Source organism: Anser cygnoides, chromosome 1, assembly GCF_040182565.1.
Source record: "Anser cygnoides isolate HZ-2024a breed goose chromosome 1, Taihu_goose_T2T_genome, whole genome shotgun sequence".
NCBI lineage: Eukaryota > Metazoa > Chordata > Aves > Anseriformes > Anatidae > Anser > Anser cygnoides.
This window is the reverse complement of record NC_089873.1, coordinates 92927423-92949078: the sequence shown is the minus strand read 5'-3', so window position 1 is coordinate 92949078 and position 21656 is coordinate 92927423. Positions and strand designations below refer to the sequence as shown.

The 21656-nt window shown below is 39.3% G+C and overlaps 1 long non-coding RNA gene across 3 annotated transcripts in view; it reads left to right on the top strand.

The window, feature by feature from the left end:
* LOC106038971 (uncharacterized) overlaps nt 1-21656 on the top strand; it is a 62907-nt gene that overhangs the window by 38136 nt on the left and 3115 nt on the right. For 2 of the 3 annotated variants that reach the window (XR_010833731.1, XR_001208943.3), the window contains 2 exons: nt 1927-2071; nt 8173-8381. This is a non-coding gene — a long non-coding RNA (uncharacterized lncRNA). Of the gene's footprint in view, nt 1-1926; nt 2072-8172; nt 8382-21656 lie in introns of those variants that run through there. The other variant, XR_010833732.1, reaches the window with a different exon arrangement.

Sequence of the window (21656 nt, the reverse complement as noted above, 5' to 3'; positions counted from 1 at the left end):
ATGTGCTATCACAAATGATAAACAACTATAATTAGTTAGTAACTCTCTGCTGTGCAAAAGCCTTTGGCCTTTGTCATTTTCAAAGCACTGGGCAGGCATTACATGTAGTTACAGTGATCAGTGGTAAATTTACTAGTCCATCTTTTTATTTGACTATTCATTTTCTATTTTATTGCTCAGTAAAGTGAGGCCAGAAGAGGAAACAAAGTCAAGCCATCTCTACTGAAGCCAGTGGGGAAGGTCTGTATTGCTTTTAGACCAAATTGGATCAGATTATGAGCACTTTGCTTGAGGCCATTTAAAAAACAGTTTATACAGGTAGTAGTGGAACAAAGACACCATGCATTCTGTAATAGTATTCTAACTGCTCAAATATTAAAGCATAACATTAAATGCATCTTTTGTCCTTTTTACCAGCCACACTACGAACTCTAAGTACTAATTTTTTTGTGTGTGAAGCAAAATACTTCATTCTTGTTCTTTTGGTTCTACAATTGGAGAGGTTCTTAAAGATCAAATTCCATCCTTAGGTACAGGTAGAAATTAGTATGCCCTTTCAAGATGGGGTAATTTTTGTCACTGATATATTAGAGAGCCAAGTTTGGCCCTTTTTAATGTCAAATAAGAAATAAGTGCTCTCAAGTGAGTAAAATCTAATGGCCATCTGCTTATTAGTCATCTTAATGCTGTGATGTAGGTAGGTTTGGAATAAAGAATAAATTATTTGTGATTTCCACATGGACACAAAGCAAACAGTTGAGCAAAAAAAGTTTGTGCCTTTTTTGTCTGCCTGTAGCCTGTACTTTCTTTAAAAAGAGCAGAACTTTGTGATAGGGATGATGTTGTGTTTGCTTTTGACAGTCAAAGTGGGTTGAGCTTTTGATTTCATCTTTAGACTCCAGTGAGGTGCCTAAGGCAGCATGAGTAGAAGATGGAAAAAGAATCTCTTCAAAAAGATTCAGAAATCATTTTGATATGTCTGTATTTCCTTGCTTGACTTGACAGTTTCATTTCTTTATAGTGCCACTGGCTATTGCTGTTTTTGGTTCTCCTAACTCAACAGACAGCAGTGAAGCACTTAATACCTTACAGAATCTGAAATTGTTTTTACTAAGGCAAAACGTGGGGTAGGGGAAGGGGGAGGAGAAGCACCAAAGATGGTGGATTTAGTAACAGCTGCAACTAGCTCATTAAAGGGCTTGGAGTTTTGGTTCCTGTTGGATCCCTGTAGTAATTCTGCTTTAAGCAACAGAAGGCTTGAGAGATGGTGACATGAAAGCCTGAAGGAAGAGCAGTGAAACAAGCTGAAGCAAGTTAGGCAGTGAGAATATATATGTATATGTAGCAGAAAGGGGGGGGGGGGAAAGCGTGATAATCCTTGACTATATGCATATATTATATACACTTGAGTGTTTTTTTTCTCCTCTCTCCCAAAGCCAGATACAATTCTTTCAGAGTTGCTATGTGGCTTTTGATGACAAGTCCTTCTCTTTTTAAAGCAGTCAGGAAGTATGTGTAATGTCCTGGGACATGCAGAGGAGACAATTAAAAACGTTTTCATCATTAGCTTCAAGATCTGTACGTTTTGAATTGCTTCTTGTACCTGAATTCAAAAACAAATAGAAACACTTGAAAATCTTGGTCCAGAAAAAGATTGATAGCTATGAAGCTGGTAATGAAAAAAATAGTGATGGTTCTTTGTCACATAGTGACTGATTCTCTGCTCTTTGTATTAACAGAGAGGTGCTCACCTGAGTGGAGGTGATAAGAGTAATTTTTTGTTGTTTTCTGAACTTACTGATTGGAGTTTGTGTATAGGAAATAGGATAGAAGGGAAAGGTACCCACTAGGTTTGGGAATGTTATTAAAGCTTGTTTTAATTGTACTGAAGCAATTAAAAGTGAAATTGTTTTGTTCTTCCTTCAGCCCTGTATTCAAGAAATGAGGAGGAAGGGGAAGGCACTAAGATGGCTCTGCAGAACAGTGGCAGTACTGTCTCTATGGCTGTCACCTCTGTGTTGCATGAACTGGGCCATCAGCTGTTTGGACAACAGTAACTGGAATGGAAAAGGTATTGGGAGGTGGGGAGTGCTGTCATTCCACTTGTGCAGTGCTAAGGTGGTGGGATGATGTCATGGACAGAACTGATAAGAATTACAGTACCAGACTGTTACAATATCCTCACTCTATGTTGAGGAGAGAAATACTGGGTATGTCCAAAGCTTTATGAGGAGCTACTACTGTTTCTGACCCTGCAGTCTCATTTGCATATTGTTTTAAGAGCTCTGGCAGAGCTGTTAACAAGGCTTTTGACAGGGTGAGGGAGGAAAAAAATTAAATTCATGCAACAGCAGAGAAAAGCCAGAGAGAAAACCTGAGGGGGAGAGGAAAGACGCATATGCCGTATGGGGATTTTTGAGACACATTGCCCTGTGAGCGAGCCCAGGTGTCATGCTCGGCACATGCTTTGCTCAGTTACTCAGAACTGAGAGCTATTTTGAAACTACAAGGCTATGTCTTATGATTGAGCATATAACACGTCTGTGGTACCACACTTGTAACTCCTTCAAGTCTCTACTGCTTTGATCTCCTAACTAAGCAGAGCACATAAGCAACTGAGCTCTAAGCACAGCATCATGCAACTAGTTACCACTACCACGTAACTGCAGGTTTTGAAACTGGCTTATCAGTAAGCCCGTATGTTTGAATTTAGTTGTCATGCACCTCACTGAAAATACAACACTTCTCTTAGCTTGAAAGAAGCAGTCCATTAACTGGACCTGTGTGTATGGGTCTATATCCAAATACACAGTCCAGTGGCTGGAAACAGCTCTGGATTTGTCAACAACTTGCTAAAGCTTTAGTATTTTGTCTCTCCCATGGAGGACTGTGGGACTTGTATAATCTTGATTTCTGGTATAATCACAAACTTGCAGGTGATACCTGTTGTATGGCCTCTGGCCAATTCTCTTGGCCCATTGATTATTCTGCCAAAATTCTGACTATTATAAGCTGGGATTTTTAAAAACAGAATTCCTGTAATTAGTCCCCATGTCACTAAGTTAAATGCATGCAATTGCTGAACTTTAGGCATCAGGGCATTAACATTCATGCTGTTGTTTGTTGTCAGCGTGTACATAAGCGACACAGGATACAACTGAATAGCTAGCACAAGGTAACCAATTCTGAAAAGTTCTATCATAAAAATATGGGTGCTTGTGTAGTATCTTATGAGCAATTGCAACTTTTGCCAAGAAAGCAGACCTTTTCCTTAAATTCTTTGCTTGCTCTCAGCAGTAAGAACAGAATATATAAACTATATAACAGCCAAGGGGCTTAATATTCAGTTTTGCTACAACAGATCTCGGGGGGGGGGGGGGGAGACACAAGAAAAGGTGCTGGTGGGGGGAACATTCTGCGCACTTTACTCTTTCAGAGTTATTACTTTAGAAAATGAAAAACTCTTCTCTTTGCTTTAACACTTTTGATGCGATACCTGGCACTGCTAGCAAAGTGTAGGCTTGACTGATCTGTTTCATGCACCAGTAAGATTTTTCATGGCAGTGACTGTGCAATTAGTTAATACTTGTGGAAAATTTTACTGTGTTCAGTGTTGGAACATAGGTGAGAACTTGTGAGATTAGTAAGTGCGAGGAAGGGTAGAATCCCGCTAGATGAAACATGCATTAGAAAACTAGTTTCACTCGTATCCATCTAGAAGAAAAGCAGGTAGCAGAATTGTGAAAAGCTTCTTTCCTCTTAGATGCAAATGAATGAGACCTAATTTGCCCAACTTGCTTTGCACATGAAATACAACTAAAGCCTAGGGAAGAAATTATGACAGTGACACACTCCTACTATTCATCTAGTCATCTGGCAGAAGACTGCAACCCCCAATTTATCAGCCACTCCAAAGCAGCAGGTGTCTTGGGGTGCTCATAAAGCCTGACAACTTCAGATTTTCCAAAATCTATGAATACATCTGTACCCATAACATAACCTAAAGATTCGTTCTGAGAAACATGATATTCTTTATTCAGTTATTTTCCCCACCCACAGTGGGACAGCTTCTGCTGCTTAAAAATGAAAGTGAGAATGGCAGGTGAAATAGGAAAAACATTTTACATACCTGACACCTAGTTAGTTTTTCACATGTGGAAGTCATGTATGTGTTCTGAGTGTTGTATTTATTGAAAGGTGATTCATCAGCTAGGTTTGCTTAATAGCTGCTTCCCAATAGATATCCCCAGGAAAAGTTCATACCCAGTGTACTTGGAAGTAACAAGTATCTCTGTGCTGTGCCTAAAATGTGAATAGTAATACTTAGAAATGTCTGTTTTATGTAAGGCATTGAGACTGTTCTGTGAACCATAGAAAAAGTGTTAAAAGAACCAAGCCATTTTAATCCTTTCAATAGTGAATACAATGTTTGTTTGCACAAAGGAAAAAAAAAATCATCTTTAGCACCTTAATGGAAAATAAGTAGCAAATGGGAAGCAAGTCATTGCCCTGTTTGCCTGACAATGTAAAATGCTTTCAATTTGGACAACCAGTCAGGAAGTTTGTAGTAACGGATATGGCTTTCTCCTGGACAACTGAAACAAGCCACATGATTTCAGGCTATAGCCTTCATAAGGAATTTTAACCTGGCTATATGGAGAAATGGGCAGAGAAGAACCTTGTGAATTTCAAAGGGATGTGAAAAGCCCTGCACTTTAGGAGGAATTACCCCATGCACTAGTACATGCTGGGAGCCAGCCTGCTGGAGAGTAGCTTTGCAGGAAAAGACCTGGGGGTGCAATGGGCCCTTGTGGCAAAGAATGTCCACAGCATTGAGGCTTGCATAGGAAGAGCATCACCAGCAGGTTGAGGAAGGTGGTCCTTTCCCTCTCTCCGGCTCTGGTGAGACCACATCTGGAGTGGCGTGTCCAGTTCTGGGCTCCCCAGTACAAGAGAAATGGACACACTGGAGTGAGTCTCGTGAAGGTCTGCTATGGTGATAAAGGGACTGGAGCATCTGTCATGTGAGGAGAAGCTGGGATTACTTAACCTTAAGGAGATCATATCAGTGAGTATAAATGCTTCTTGGGAGGGTGTAAAGAAGATCTCAGTGGTATCCTATGAAAGGACAAGAAGCAATTGGCCTGAGGTGAAACACAGGAAGTTCCACTGAAACAACAACAACAAAAATTCTGTGAGGGTAGTTGTCCAGAGATGTTGTGGAGTCTTTATCCTTGGAGATATTCTATACCAGTCAGATTTTCCTGAGCAACCTTTCTGTAGTTTACCATCTTGGCCAAGGGGGTTGGACTAGAAAGTCTTCCAAGTTCCTTTCCAATTTCAGTGATTCTTTAGGCAGGTCTATAAAAACTGAAATATGATCACTATAGGAACCAGAACCCCACTGAATTATTATGAGAATGATACTAAATTATAGGATTTGCACATAAAATCAGGAATACAAGTGATGGATTTTCCATATTTTTAAGAACTTATAAGAGTCCTCATAATTTTGTGAATAGTGGAGTCCTAATGTCTGCCTGTGGATGGACTGTGAATAGAGTTTGCAGAGCTGGCAGTGCTTGAACCACTTTGAAGAAAAGGGATAAAAATCTCCACCACATCAGAGACTATTGTATTTCTCATCTAGCTGGTAGCTATGGGATAGAACTTCTCACATACACTTTTTGAAATAATAAAAGTTCAAAAAGTCTCAGAACTGAATGTGTAGCATAGAGGGCAATAGTCTCTCTTAAAAATGTTAAGCACTTCATCAGATTTTAAATGGAGGTATTTTATGTTCATGTCATGGACAGTTCTTAGCTAACACTTCCATGACAAATGTAAGTCTGCATGGTTCAACTGGCAGTACCTGCAATGGGTCTAGTCCCTGGGACTCTTTCTGGTGCTTATAGCTTTCCTTACAGGAGGTAGGAAATGGTTACTTGGGCAGTTATCCCATACTGTGGGGTTTTAAGTGCTTAGCCATATGTATACAGAGACATTGCAGCGTGTATGGGGTGGGGAGGAAAGGAAGTGGTATTGGAGCCAAATGTGTTCTGTATGTGTCCGTGAAAACAGTCTGCAAAGAGAAGTATCAAGATGTGACTGTCCTTTGTTCTGTTACCCAGATCCCCTTTAGCTGCAGGACTTTCCAGTGTTTGAGCAGGTTTTTCTTAAACACATCTGGAAATAGTAATAATATCCATACTTTAAAATAGATTTTAGATAAGTGAGTATGCACTAATAAATGTAGGGGACTCATATTTGTTTCCCTCTTCTGCTGCAGAATTTCAGCTTCACATCTACTTCTTACAAACGTCATCTCTTTACATTCCCTTCCTGTATATTCTCCTTGTTTGAAGCACCCTGTAGGTCCAAGGCTATAAAAGCAAACTGAACAGTAAGCCTTGTGTAATGGGAAAAATTCTACACTTTGTGCCCTTAATGCCATCACCAGTATTTTTGCTCTGGACAACTTCATTCTCAACAGCAAATTAGTGTTGATACAAACTTGTTTTTCCTTGTTCATGGGTATTTACTAGCTCATCTGGCTATTGATTTGGTTGATTCATTGTTTGGGCAAATTTGTTTGGCTGGAAGGGCAAGATGCATCTGAAAGTCCAAGAGGCATACTTGTGTTATGCAGCTACCATCTCCACATCTGGTTTTGCAGAACTGCTATGTAATAGACAGAACTTGTATATTTAGTAACATTTACTGTATGTAACCATATATTTGCCATACATAAACAGTTTCCAGTTATCCAAACCACCATTTATAGACAGTCTCTGTAGTTCCCTCTTCTCTTGACTGCTGATCATTTGAAGTCAACATTATCCAAATACACTGGATAAACCAAATGTGGTTTGGCAACTAGGCTTCTATTATATTTAAGCTTGATTCATAATGTGGCAATAGTCTGGTAATGATACATATCCACTTTTCCATAACGTACTCAAAAACCTGTGGATAAAATGGCTGCGTAAATGCTAGGACTGTATTGCTTCAAATTACAGTGGTGGAAGAAGAGGATGTATTTTTAAGAGCATACAAAATGTTTCCTGCTTACTCTGTTACAGTGGATTTTAAGGAACAGTGCAAATGCCTCTGTTTTGTTTTCCATGATGCTTTCCCTGGCTTTCCTGCAAATAGTGTTTCATATCCAGCACACTTAGTGTGAATAAAGCCACTGGAACCTGACTTTTTTTAGTATGTTGCTACAAGCTAATTCTTCAAGAAGTTTGTAGCATGCAGCTCAGTTCCCACCCTCTGTCCACTACCTATGCTCAGGAACAGTGAGTCCACCTCCACTTTGCTTCCACTGCAGAATCTGTTCCTCCCCAGCTGGTAGCCTAAAAGTGACTCCAGTCACTGCCCCACTTGTATCTCCTGCTTTAAAACACCAATGAATTTCCTGAGGCTTGTGTCATACCTGAGCTTATGTGATTCTTTACAGACTTAGGTTCCTCCTTCTGAGAGGGGTATGACAACTTGTTTCCAATCAACTAATCCATACAAAGCTGAGAGAGTTCACTTTTTGTAGCTTCTCCTTTTGCCACCTCACTGCCCTCCTGTGCAGTCTTATTACAGCTTCAGCTCTCTGATACATCCTTGGGTGCCTGTTGCTGGAGGAATTCCTCTGTATTTCTCTGGCAGGCAAAAAAAGCTCTTGAGCTTGATGGTCAGAAGTATTTCAATAGAAACTGTAAACAGAACTATGTTAAAGTTATGCTTTATGGTTAACTGTCTTATACTAATTTCACTGTGCGACTTATATACACTGTGTACTGCTATGTACAGCCTGACCAAATTCTGTGGTAAATAAAGATATGCCCAGGAGAAACATTTTATGGAATTGAAGCCATTGTTTCTCATTGTGGCAGATGGCATGTGTTTTGTTCACCAGGTGCTGTATGTTACTAATACTCTTCAATGGGGGGAAAAATATCTCTGGGCATTGCAATAAGGAGGTTATATGTGAGGCCCCTTGTTTGCTTTACTATAACTGATCCTCTGCACTCAGGTGGGATATCCTGTAAGGAGGGGAGATGCCTTCTTCCTTAGGGTCCAGCAAGCCTTTTAGGGAAAGAAAGGCACTTCAGGGTATGAGAGGGGGAAACTACAGAGATTGAAAAGCTGTGCCTGTCTCACATGCATGTATGTACCCAGCTCGAAGTCTGCTTCTGGAACAGAAACACAGAGACTGGAGGAACAAAGGGAGTAAAAAACGTTCTTCGGAGGTGAAGAAGATTTTTCTTGCAGTACCCAAGGGAACTCTGCAGAGTTTGTGGCACAGAAAGCCAATGAACCAGCTGATGGAAAGGGAGCACACCTGAAAAAACTTTCCTACCAGCAGGCAAGCATATTTGGTTACAATATATCTGTAGTTTGATTTCTATAAAATTGTCTGTATTTTAAAAACTTGTTTTGAATCTGTTCTTTTAAAATCTAGTCCCCACTGTATTTTGAGGGGTTCAGCTTGTGAGAGAGGTCCAGGAAGGTTTGCTTGAGAGTTTTTGCTGATTTTACTCATTTTTAATTAGAATAGATTTACAAAATTTTCTTTTTTGAGGGCATTAAAACCTCAAAAGCTTGGGGAGGGTATTTTGTTTTAGAATAAATTTTTCTCTAAAGAGAAAGTTACATGAGCATTGACACTTGAATACTTTAAACAAAACAATAACTGGAACTTCATCTGCAGCCCAGATTAAATTTCCATAAACATTTAAAATAAATGATTGTGAACACACCAGAAGTATCATTTTTGATGGAATGTCACCATTGTCTTACTTAATGAGAAGATCCTGCCTTTCTAAAAAGATCCATCAGCTCACTGGAATTCTTTTTTTCTGACTGTTGAAGAAATTTATGTTGATTACAAATTGTCTCAGTGGTCTCAGTCCTGGTGGAACCAGAATTCTTCTGGCCTGTTGTGCTTATTAAAGTTCCCAAACTATTTTTTGCAAAAACAGCAGAAGCATGTTTGTTCACCAGGTAATTCAGTTCCAAATTGTATTAACACTAATAATCTTTGCCTAAAGAGCCTACTCTCCTGTTTCCCATGTGTTCTCAATGCATCTTTAATGGAATCTAACATTGATCATCTTGTGTTTCCTAAAGCCTTAAGATTTTCTTATTTTATTTTGTCTTTAAGTAAAACACACACACATGGATTCATAAAGCTGTGACCCAAGCTTGCAGCTTCAACACAAGTCTATGTAGCTGTGACAGTTTACGCCTGTTGATGCAATGGAGCCTTGAGTATTTCAAGACTGAGTAATTGGAATAGAGGGACCAGAGTCTCTTACTGGACTTGTGTTTGAGAATAAACATGCTGGTTGGGATTTCACATCCAAATGCCTGCTGGATTTGAGAGAGAATTGTTTGGTGCCTGGAAATGGCTGTTTTATCCTTGGTCCATCCAAGACGTGGTTAGAGAAATCTCTCTTTCTCTTGCTGAGTTAGCGTGACCTTCAAGAAGTTCTTCCTCTATGTTCTTCATTTCAGTAGGTGAAAGATGATAATGGTTACCAGATCTCATAAGTTTATTGTGAGAATTAATTGACTAATAATTTTAAGGCCCTCCAGCCCATCAGTGCAGGGCATTATTTATTTCTCTTATTAATGACCTAGGAATGGTTTGAACTAGTGAATAAGAGGTGAAAATATATATATCCCATTATGGGTTCCAAGAGACACCCACCACTTCTAAATCATAAAAAGGAAGCACAAATTGTTTGGCAGGGTTTCCACTACTGGCCACGAATGTTTCTTACTGAAACTGCTGAATCATTCTGCACAATGTTTTATGTTCTTTAAAAACCCGCATGTTCGGTAAATCATCCTGCAACTCCAATGCTGCTTAAATTAACAAATGACTTTTATCAGGCCATTAATTCAGGCTTTTAAAAAATTTATACAGCTCCTTTAGATTGGTGTAAAGCATTCAATATGCTTGATCATTCTGCATTGATTTTAAAATTCAGAAGCATTGGCCTGAGTTTAACAGCACCTCGTTGGTTTAAACCTCCTTCAATTTAATAGTCTTAATTCGCTCTAACTGGTACATGTTCAATGTAAGGACCAAAGTAAAAACGGTGAAAGGCAACAGAACTGTAACACAGCTTTAGGACATGAAGAATGAGGGGTAAACAAAGATGAAGAGGATTTGGGCATAGTCCAGTTGGAGGAGAAGATTAAAGGAACCATATATGCTGTTCCCAAAGGCCACAGTTGGCATGGATGTCTTTCTGCCATTTGTGCCTTTGGAAATTTCCGAAGCCTTGATTCTGCTCCTCTTTAATTCAATAGCAAATCTCCTGCTGCCTTGGTTGGAGCAAAATCAAGCTTTAACTGTGTGAGGTATCCCACAAAGAGGTGAAGGAGCAGTTGTTTCAAAGGCCATAGGAACAATTACTGGCTGTAGGCTGCGTTCTAAGCACAGGTGGGATAATTGGCCCTTTTACAGCACTGACGGAGAAAGCTGATGGTGGTCACTGCCATGGGCATTTGGAATAGATGTGCTAGTTGTTTCTGGGATGTGCAGTGGTGAAATCAGTTCTCTTAAGGGAAGTGCAGCTTTCTGCTACTGTTTTTTTCTGCCTGCTCTCATCTTTCCAGTGGGAGTCCCAAATGACCGCCTCCGTGTACGTGATTTTCCTGTTACAAACCGGATTCTTGTCTGCACACAAATCTTCCTGTAGTGTTGTTGCTTACTAATTTAGTAAAAGCTTTTCATTATGCTCTTAGTTTGCTTTAGCTGAAAAGCATACTATTTCTAGGGATGAATGAACAGTCACAAAATGGTTTAATAGCAGAAGAGCTATGCAATTTGAATGGTAATCAAGACAGCTCTTCCAAGTTGGCATCTCTTTCCTCTTCATCCATGGGCAGGACTACATTTGAAGTAGTATAGTCTTTTTAGATTGTACTTCATATTGTTGCTGAAGCTCTAGGATATCTTCCTCCAAGGAACAGGTGGCATAATAGTAATAAAAATCCAGCCATTACATTTGTATGACCTAATTGCTTTTGACTGCATCTGTTACAATCTAGCTGGTTAAAGAGTTTGTGATCAGCAGCTGTGAGGATCCTATTGCTTGGTCCTTTAATCTTCTAAGCCAGCAATGTTGCTCGTTCTAGCAGCAGTTCTGCATAGTTCAGTGTCTGATACAGATTTCTGACCTGATACCCTGTTTGGGAGTAATGATGCTACTGCTCAGCTATCTCTAAGTCCCATTCACCATTGTCTGAGTTCCCCAGTCACGGTTGTATCTTCCAGCTTACAGAGCTTCTAGGTTAAAGATATGAAGGTGAATTTGTTATCTAGATGTTCTACTCTGAAGGCATCAGAGAGTGATTAGAAAGTAATTGCTTTGGAATAATAGAAGACTTATGAGAAACATGTAGCATAAGGACACCACTTCTGGGACTGCAGGATATGGAAATGCTTCTGCCTGGTCAGAGGCTGGGTGATGGACATTTGCTCATCTCAACAGCTGTACAGAGCTTGCTTCTTCCACGTGAATACTGCATTGCCCTCAGATTGTTCACCCAATACCACGGTCTTCTGTTCAGAAAGTCCATCTTTCCTTGGTGATGGACCAATGCTAAAGAGGCTCATGTTAGTGTTCCTAGAGTGATTGATATTATTATCTAGTGGTAGATATTTCAGGTGCTTTTTGGTAGAATGCTGCTGGCAGTGGAGAACAGTCTTATCTGGCACAAAACACAAGAAGGAAGACCAATTCATAGTTTTTTTGTCTGTTTCTTAAAATATCTTTGCTCAGCAAACTTACGTCACCTGCTCTTTGAATTCTTCTGGATTTCACGTTTCAGGACTAACCTGTTCTAGCAATTACCTATCCACTTTTAAGAAAGAAGTCGTAATATACAGGTAGTAGCCTGTTTTCTCACTGCGTTGAGAGAATGCATCATGGCCACAGAAATGGTGCATAATGGCTGGATCTTGGGACAAAGTCTCTCATTAAACCTTGTCCCCATTAATCACTTTTATCTTTTGATAGTTGAAACTAGAATGTTATCTTCATAGCTGCAAACTGCTACAAATGATGAAATGCTGTGCTAGTTTATTTGGAAGAATTAACTTTCAAACTGATGCCCCCTTTTCTGTGTTGGAGAGAATACAATGCTGAATTTCTGCACAAATATTTGGATAGAACCTGTTTCTTATTCTGCTAGCATCCTGTTCTAAGGGAATTAAATACTTGTGAAACTAGGAGGTGTTTTTCAATACTGAGTAAGATCAGAATCTGGTCCTAAGGCATCATAGACGTGATGGTGGGTCTTTAGATGTGGCCTTCTTTCCTGTGTAAGGAAAGTTCTGAACATGCTGATATGCTACTATCTCACCTTTGTCTGGGAATTCAGATGCAGTTTCTAATTTTTCTTTTTGTTTTGTAGCATCACTGTAGCAAACAGCTTGATAGCTGCACTCAGTTATTTTTTTATACAAAACCTTTTCCTGAAGAAGGACCAGAATAGAAACCCAGGGCTCGAACAACCTGAAATGCACTTCTGTCTTCCTCTGAAGCTGGAGGCACAGTTTGACATTCTATTCCTCATAATGGGCCACATTAAAACACCTCCTTACTTTGATGGAGAATTCAGCTTAAAACCCCAATTCAAACTTTCACATATTGTATTCTCATTCTTCTAGTTACTTCCAATAGTTCCCCCTAGGAAATTTCCAAGGTCTCAAAACATTCACATTTTTAATGTGTTTTTTTCCTCATTTTGATAGATGTTCTTTTAGGGTGGTTCTTGCAACAATTTCTAGTGTGTATAATCAAATCTAAAACTAACAATGGTAAAATCACTTCTTTCAATACTTTTCCTCTGGCAATATCTGTGGACTTTTCATTTGCCACTAATGTAAAGGTGAAAATCAGGTCTGTGCAGACAAACCATTCAGTGTTCTGATGAACCATTAAGCTTCATTAGCTCTCTGGGGGAGGAAAAAGAAAGTTGAAGAAATGCATTAGCTGTGTGCTGGCTCCTAGGGGAAAAGAAGAATTTCCTTTTAAGTGAATGTACCTCTTGAGCTTTCAATACTTACAGCTCTAAATAAGACTATAGTTTATGCTAGGGGCTGAGACTTTGTGTGGCAGGGTAAAGTTTGCACTGCAGACTTGCCATGGACCTGTTCTGAGCAGCACTTGGAAGAAATGCCATGCCAATTGACTGTTTTTCACAGCTGAGGTCTTTTGAGCTATGGCCTTTAGGTCAAGGTCTCTTTCTGCTGGGCTGAATTGTTGAATTTGTGAGCAGTGTAACAGGTGACCTGGGTTAGGATGTTGTTCCTTGCATGTTGAGGAGTACCAGTGGGAGCTGCTTTGTGTTTAGATCTGTATGCTGATAGATGCTGCAAGTCCGACCTGCTGCACAAGGGAAAGTTGGGAGGGTCACAGACTGTATCCAATACTTTAGTCCATATTATGATTCAAATGTCTGTACAGAAAATCTTTATAGATCCTTCTTCCTCTGTCTTGCATCCTTTCCCATCTTATGAGCACATTACAAACAAAACCTTCAAAGGGTTGAAAAAGAAGTGATAGAACTGGACTGGCTTAGAAAAGGTGATGGAAATGTACCTGTCAGGGTAGTGGTGGTGGGGAAGGTCAGTTTCACAGAGGTAATATTTCTGTGAGATATTTAGCTAGGAGAGAATACTTTCCTGTGTGATGCCTTTTGTACTCAAGGTACTGCAAAATACTTTGCAATAATGAAGTAGAACTGCAGCTCCTATGTAGGCGCGTGTAGCTGCAGTTATGCATTTGGCAAGAGCTCACGTCCTGTCTTAAAACAATTTGAAGAAATTATAAAACACATATTTGGTTCAGGCTCAAGACTATTGTCTTTCAAAATCATCATATAGTTTTAAACATCTGTCTAGAGAGCCAGTGGTAAGCATAAGGCTTAGAACATCTTTCCCAAGGATATGCCTATGACAAAAGTTTTTGTACAATGCTGAGTTCATAGTACGCAATTGTTCAACCTGAATCCACAGAAGCCTGTGATTGAGTGACTCATATTCTTCCAAAAACTCTTCATCGCTAAACTCTTCATCGTTTAATGTGTTTGTTAATGTGTTAATAAGTACATATGGATGAACTTATGCAAAATTGAGACTCTTACTGTTGTCAGACTATGACTAATCAGCTAATAGGTGAAATTTACTCAAAATGTTGAGTCAGCCTCAAAACCATTCTTGTGCTAATGAAGGATTTCCCTCAAATTGTCAGTGGTGGGTTTTTCAAGTCCTCCAACTGCCTGCCTAAGCATGGTCAGCCAGACTGGATTACCTAGGACTTTGTCCAGTTGGATTTTGAGTATCTGCACAGATGGAGACTGCAGCCACTCTGGGCAACCCACTCTAGTGTTTGATCACCTTCAGAGATGAACAGAAGCAAACAAACAAAAACCATTATGTTCATGCAGAATTTTTTGTATTTTGGCTTCTGTGAGTTGCTTCTTGCACTGCCATGTTTTAATTCTGCTATACTTTCTGCAAGCTATTATTTTCTCATTGCAGCAAAATTTTTCAGGACAGGCACCCTTCTCCTGCGTGGCTAAATGACAGAGTGCTCAAGCAAACTCGCCCCTTTAGAGGTGCAGGGCAGCAGATGAAAACTGCAGTTTTTCTACCAGCATAGGTGGACAGCTCTGTTCTGCTTGTGCTCTGCTTCATGACCCTGCTGAAACCATCCAGGGCTGTTGGTCAGGAAAGAAATCAGCGGAAGAAAGTGGGACTAGTTTCTATCTGCCTCAGTCCCCAGGGGGCTGGCTGTTCCCTCATGTCTCCTTCCTGGCTGCCAGAGCCACAGGCACAGTGCAGCCGTGGCTCGTCTTATCTTTGAGCTGTAAAAATGAGCATGTCTACCATGTGGACAAGAGCTTGCACTAGCCCTAAGCCTGGTTGTTAGCATGGAAAATACTTCTCAGGCCATTATAACAACTAAAACTCTATGCACAACCTCAGCTGTTACTCTTGAGCACTTCAGAGAAATGCATTGGTTAATCACTAACCATCGTTACTGCCAGCTGGTACCTGGTTAAGTCTGCTGTTTATTTTACTGCAGCCTGCTGTGAAATAGCTCTTCTGTTTCAAGGTATGCACGTTTTCCGGAAACTGTAGAGGTAAACACCCTGGTTGTTCTGAAAGGCTAGCTCTTCTGTGAACTCTTATTTCCCAGATATCTGCTTCCTATCTGTTCTTTCATTACCTATCTGTTCTCCCACCATCTATGAATTTAGCACTAGCTTGTGTGCCTGGATTCTGCTGCCTACAGCTGGCATAACATAGGCAGCAGAAGTTGCTTCATGTTTTTATTACAGATGACACCTGTAGGAGTAACTCTATCTACTCCTCTGCAACACATTAATTCATTCTTGCAGTATTAGATGCTTAAGTTGCAAAACCTGAGCTCTATCATGCAGTAGCTCCAGTCAGTAACTAGAACAAACTATAACAACCTTTGTGCCTTTCTTCTTTAGGGTATTAGTACAATAATAAGCCTTTGAGTCATCCATTTTAGTGGCCAAATTAGGTGGGAAGAACACAATTTCAAGTCAGTCAAAGCATACAATTTACCTCAAACTAAAGTGTTTCTTTCCTGAATTAGGTAATGCCCACTTCTCCTTGTTTCTTTTTTATTAGAGATTTTATTTCTCTTTTGAGAACATAACTTTTGGAGAATGTAACTTTTAGATTTCTAGAAATCTGTTGAAAGAAATTCTCTTCTGCATTGTGCAGATTGTTTCGGTAACCTCAAAACTTTGATAAATTTCAGTGAAGACCCTTTCACTCATTTCTGTAGCATACCAAATATAGTTTATTTGGGTTTACTATTCTGTCTTGTTGCAAGTGTTTACGCCCTCCACCACAACCATATTTGTTTTTATATTTATTAGAAATTACTTGAATCTAACAGAGGGTGTATTCTGCTAAGTGGCTGCAGTGTAACAGGAACAGCTGTCAATTTAAGAAATGCTTCTCACCTTTCTGCTGGGGGAACCTCATGTAAGTAGAGTTGATCATACGACATCCTCCCCTCACCTTAGAGAAACTGAATCCCTTTGTTTTTAACTATTACTGAAGTGAATGCGTATCATAATACAGTAGTCCCCGAATGACTTCTGGAGGTATAACAGGTTCATAAAGGCAATTAAAAAAATCATGAATACATTTAATACAACAGTTCAGATAAGGGGAATAAGTAAAATTCCCTGAAGGTATTGGAATGTGATAGCAAAGATTTCTGCATTCTTTGACTTTTAATGTGTGTGAAGTATAGGGGATTAGGGGATTCTGTGTTGGTATTGGTTTGCTAAATTGTTCATAACTGAGCATTTAAGAACACTTACATTGAGTTTGATTTATGAAATGTGACTGGTGGTCAAAAGATTTAAGATACGTATCAGTAATTTATGTATCTTGTGGCACCTGATTTATTAATCAAGAAAATCATTTCCCAGTCAGGCAACTGCTTTGTGAGAATGGCTGATTTATAAGTGTAGGAAATAATGGATAGTTCATGTACATGATTTATAAGTAGCATTGCTGTCATACAGATGGTTAGAAACTCAGTACTTCACACTTTGGATGTAAATATCTATTTTATTAATAAAAATGGACTGATTTATATGACTGATTTGTAAATCTTGACTCTGGATTTTAGCAGAAGTCATGCTCTGATGTACTTTATTTCTCAAACAGGTTATTTTCCAAGGTCCAGATCTTGTCATCATGGCTTAGTTTATGGATATTTACTTTGCATTATTCTTCCTTCATGTTCTTACCAAGACAAATTCCTTTCTTTACCCTGTTTAAGGTACCGTCTTGATGAATGTTGTATATGGGTGTTTTTCTGTCACTCCACACCTCTCATAGTGATGCTTTCTGTACTGCTTTCATATTTACAAATAGTTTCTGACCTCTGCTTTTGTCTGGATGCCACTTCAAGAGCACTGTGTTTTTTTTCCTGCTAGGTGCAAACTAATGGATGAACAGAAACTGTAGCCAAGGTTGATGATACTTCATAAATCTGTTAGAGGATTGGGAATTTGGGCTATAAACCAAATACTTTGAGACAGTAAGCTTTCAATTGCAGTGAAATCAAATGGATTTGCTCCATCTGAGATCAAAAGGAGGTGTACGTAGGGTGGGTCATTCTGCTGTTTCCAATCAGCATTGGATCATATCTAGTACTTATATTGAGTTTTTTTCTCTCTATAGTATTTCCCTGTTGAAGATCTGTTCTTAATTTGTACTGAAGTCTGTGCCCACAAACAAGCTCTTTTCCAAAGTGGAACTCTTGAATAAAGAGCAAGAACCCTGATTTTTTTATTTTAAAATAAAATAAAGCTTTTAACTGCAAGTAATACAGTAGATTGACTCCATTTTTGATATAACTTCAGAAATATATTAGCAATTTGGAAGTGTTCAACCACACTTTACAGAAACAAATCTTTCTCATTGAGCTATTCATGGTGGAGATTCAGATCATTATTGAAATGCTCGCTATTGGTCATCTGTTTTGTTCTGATTAATGGTTTAATCTTTATAGTCTCAGCAAACTGCTAATACATGAGTTGTGATTACAGTCACTACAAACATGTGCAAGAACAGTAAATCGAACTTATTAACTTATGGAGGAATACTGTGGGTGTGTTAGCAGGATGGGGGGTGAGCGAGAATTTGCAGCACTATGTATTCTTCAGATTACTGCAGTATTTTGAGGCCCTTATTTAATCTTGGTGTCTTGTTTACAAGACAACTCTCAAGGGGAGGAAAGAATAGTTCATGGATATGAATAACCCACATCACTTTAACGTTTAAATTAGGGATGGTTCCCCATATCCTATAAATGGTATGTGGGGAGTTGCAATATGCCACGAGAGAGAAAGTGGGAACTGCAGCTCCATTAGTCAACAGATAAATTCTTGACAGATTCAGCAGACATCCCAGTTAGTGTACAAGCTTCTGAAGAATTATGTCATAGTGCAACTGAGATATGATCAAGCAAGGTTACTCTAGAGGAAAGCTGAAGGGAAAGGCGCAGGAGCTGCTGAATGTCATACAGCCATGTGCCAGCTACTGATGGTATCCCCAATCTGTAGAGCTTAAGGTGGAGGAGATGCTCAGACAGGGATGGAGAGGAGCTGTGGAAGTCTGAAGCAAAGCGGTGGTTAGCTGGGGGCCAGATTCAGTGAGAATGAAACTGAAATAGACCAGTCCTGTGATGTCCATGTTTTTATAAAAAAAAAAAAACCTTTGTGTTCTTCCTTTACTGGTATTCAGTCACTCCATCTAAAACATGAACTGCAGTAAAATGCAAAGGGTTTTGCATGGCCAAAACCTTAGCCAGGTCTTATATTAATTTTAGTAAGCTTGAGTAGTATTAGATCTCGTGAAGAGCATCACTTCTTTGATAAAATTCATGCTGAAGAGATTTGTAAACACCCCATTAAGTCACTGTAAAAGATGCAGTAGGATTTAGAAGGGGTACAAAATTGACAATTTGTACTTTTTGCAACATTAATTCGAATTAAATCTTTACCACTACTGCTGCTTTAAGAATAAAATAATTCAAAATGTTAGGTTTTTATGGAATCTGCTTTGTTTACCTACCATATTTTAAAATTATCGTGGGAGTAAATATAACTTAAATTTATAGCTGGCAGGGAGATTTCTGACAGTTTTTGCATGATGAAAGTTTGCAGTGGGAGAAAATACTTAGCAATCATTTTATCTAATTTTGTGATATGAAAACTGGAAAGAAATAGTTTGGTCTGACTGACTGGAGTCTGAATACTTGGCTTCGCAAATCAGACAAGCGGAGTTTGGTACCAAACTGGTCTCCAAATTAAGAGGGTATTAGAGCACCACATGGAAAGAGTTTGGTTATCTTGAAAGTCCTGCTAGCTTTTAAGGGTTGGGCTCTCTCTCTAAACAACAATATCCATTATGCATTGTGTCTTAGCTTTGGCTCGGTGCAATCTGTCATATTACAAATACGGCAAAGCCATATATAGTCCTGTCTAGTGACCCTGAGTCAGGCAGAAGGAATGGACAAATAGCATCAAACTAAGATTCCAAGATCTAATGCAGTAGAGAGAATTTCTCATGAAGTTAGCAAAGTTAAAATCTTTCCTTCTTGACAAACATGATTTATTCCATTCTGAAATGTTAGAATAATTTTATTAACGTCCCACAGCATTCTGGACACACACACCTTTTTAGGTGTTGCAGGTTTACTTCCAAAGTCATGAAATCTCATAGGGCAAAAATAATGATTTCCAATAAGTTTCACCTCTGGCTTTTTCACTAGAGTTGGAGTAGGCATAAGGCTTTGGATTCATTCACTCAGTTACTTATGTGGTACATCTTGAGGCTCTTAATCAGTACCCATAATAGGTTTTTTTGATCCCAGAACTTCAAGTACAACAGATCAGGTTCTCAGCTTGTGTAAAATACTGCTGACTGAAGTCAGCCATTTAGGCTGATTTTCCATGATATTTTCAGAGTTTTGTTGACTTCTCATTCATGTTTTATGTTACACCATTTTAATGGTCTTATGCAATTGCCTACACATTTTTGTTCATTTTTCATTTTTAAACATTTCCAGAAATATATACATGCTGTGCCTGTGAGTGTCTTGTCTTCTCTCCCTCTCCCTTTCCTTGAAAGAAAAAGGTTAGTTTGTTTCACATCACCAGGTTATGAATATAGGCTATGAATTTATCATGAGTATCAGGATGTTCCTCACAGCTGTAGCCCTCACATTGCACTCCAGTGCTTTCTCATGAGCCAGTTTTAGGATGAAATTAATGAGAAACATCACTGGATGAATTGCTCAATTCTGAGTGTGCGTGTCTGTATGTGTCTAAGACTCAGGAGGAGAGACCTTTAGGAAATATCCATTGTTGGCAGCCTTGAACTCTCCTACTAACACAAGGAATCTTACAAATGTGACTAGTGCATGAGTGTAACGTTGTTTGTGTAGTGCGTCATCAAGAGATAGGCTCTCATTTTCTGTGAATGTGCTTCCTCTGTTACAGGAACGTAGTGACTGCATTATTAACTCTTTGGATGGCTACATTTTTGTGCATCTAGGCTCCTGCATTTAGGCTGTTCTTAATTTAAAGTACTGCAGTGAATGTTTTAGTCATGCTCTCTTGAAATATTAAGGTAGATCCTGCAGCTTCTGTAATAATAAACATACTTGCTTGGGTAAGGAGTGCAAAACCACAGGGATGAAACAAAGGCAGAGTGGCAACCAGGACATATTCCTGTATGCATAGACTCTCATTCAAAGCTTTCATGTTCCTTAACCACTTGAAGCAGCAGCTGTAGACATGCGCAGAAGGGAGCTATGAATGCTGGGACAGAAATGATAAACAAAATGTAGTTGAACCTCAAAGGTTCGGTTGCTATCTAAGGCCAAACACCAAAACCAGAGTTATTTGTGTTTTTATCTGTACCTATTTCTCCTCTGCACAGTTGCTCGTATTTGAGCATCATGCTGAGTGCATAAGCAGCAGGACACGGTGCATTATTAAACTGTGTCGCAGTTACTTGGATCCAAGCGCTGAGCTCTGCAGTAGCCACCTAGGAAGTGCGTGTTGCTGAGCGAGCATAATGACCAATGGAGTTAAAATGACATGGTTACTGGAGCACAGTGTTACTAACTGCTGTATATGATTCCAAATAGGTTGCCAACAAAGCTGAGTCCCAAACAGTGTTGAAATAGTGAATTCTTAGAGCCCACCATGTGTTGAGTTGCAATGGAAATCATGTGTTTAAATATTCAGAAAAGCATTAGCTTTAAGAGCCTTCTTGGGAAATCCAGTAACTGTAGCAGTTAAATTGCTGTTTTTAGCTGTGAGGAATAAAATCTTAAAAGAATACTTACTGTTTGAAGGCATTTCATGTGCAATAATGATGCTAATTTGTTATTCTCTGATCAATAATATCCAATTATTTCTACTGGAGAACGTAGTAATTACTGAGACAGCTGAAGTTTGGGGTGACAAGTCTCTTACTTCATTAGTAAAGTTTGTGTGGAAGCTGCTTCTAATGACTTACTCTTGCTAAGCATGCAGGGTGGCAGCCACACAGAGGAGAGAATAAATCAGCAGTGCAGCAAAATTGTGCTTTCTCTCTGCAGCTGTGGACAACTCCTGTGATGATAACAAGGCTTGTGCCTTGTTCCTGTCTCACTTGAAGCCAGTGAGTTCCTATATAGATTTCAGGACAAACTGCAGTGGGCCACTTAGCAGACTTCAAAATTGTGAACCAAAGACATCAAAACATGTAATGAAACTATTGAGATACATGGATGCATTCCTTCCTGTTGACTGTCTAAAGACGGGTGGACAGCTGGGTGAATTAAGGTTAAAAACTGTGACAGCATGATTTGCTAGAGCTTGTCTGTCAAATCCCTCTGTAGTTTCATTTTAGTTAGCAGCCCCCCGGCTGTCTTCAGAACAGTCTGGTTTTAATTATTGACAACAGGTTGGATGCAAAGTCTGTGAGCTGACAAACTGTGGGGGTGAGTTCAGAAACGACAGTTTATTTTCTTTAAGTGTTCTTATTTATATTTGTAGCTGCACTTTTGTTTTTATGAAGC